A 461-nucleotide genomic window follows, 5' to 3' on the forward strand; every position below is an offset into this window, starting at 1 on the left:
ATGAAGTTCATAAACCTCCCGCTGTCAGATAAAACGATATACCTCGTCATCGCGGGTCGATTTCCAAAAAATTTAAATGAAGACTAACTACAGAAATGATCCTGTAAAGTAAAGCCTTAATTTTTTATCTTTTTTATTTTTATTTATTTATTTGTTTATTTTTTTTTTTTTTGAAGAGATGTGCAGGGGAAATCTGCTAAAGACACCCTGGCGGGTAGTGTCGGACTCGCTTGATGCGCCTACCGACTAAAACCCCCCCACACTGGTTGCCAACCATATGGTTATGAACCCAGAAGATAAATTGCGGGAGAAGGAGGAAGATTCATTTGCGAGCGGTGGTGGCCCTCAAATGAATCTGACGCTAATAAGCGAAGCTCGAGGTTTGTAATTTTTCAACGGCCAACGCAGAGTATTTCAACCAAAATATACGCAAAATAGTTGAGAATTCGCAGAAATGAAAG

General features: G+C 39.5%; 1 pseudogene; it reads right to left on the reverse strand.

Moving 5' to 3' along the window:
- On the reverse strand, window positions 1-118 carry LOC126766948 (small nucleolar RNA U3; annotated as a pseudogene; the record flags this gene model as incomplete).
- Window positions 119-461: the final 343 nt, after the last annotated feature.

The sequence above is a fragment of the Bactrocera neohumeralis genome, unplaced genomic scaffold (assembly GCF_024586455.1).
Source record: "Bactrocera neohumeralis isolate Rockhampton unplaced genomic scaffold, APGP_CSIRO_Bneo_wtdbg2-racon-allhic-juicebox.fasta_v2 ctg3199, whole genome shotgun sequence".
In the NCBI taxonomy this organism is placed as follows: domain Eukaryota; kingdom Metazoa; phylum Arthropoda; class Insecta; order Diptera; family Tephritidae; genus Bactrocera; species Bactrocera neohumeralis.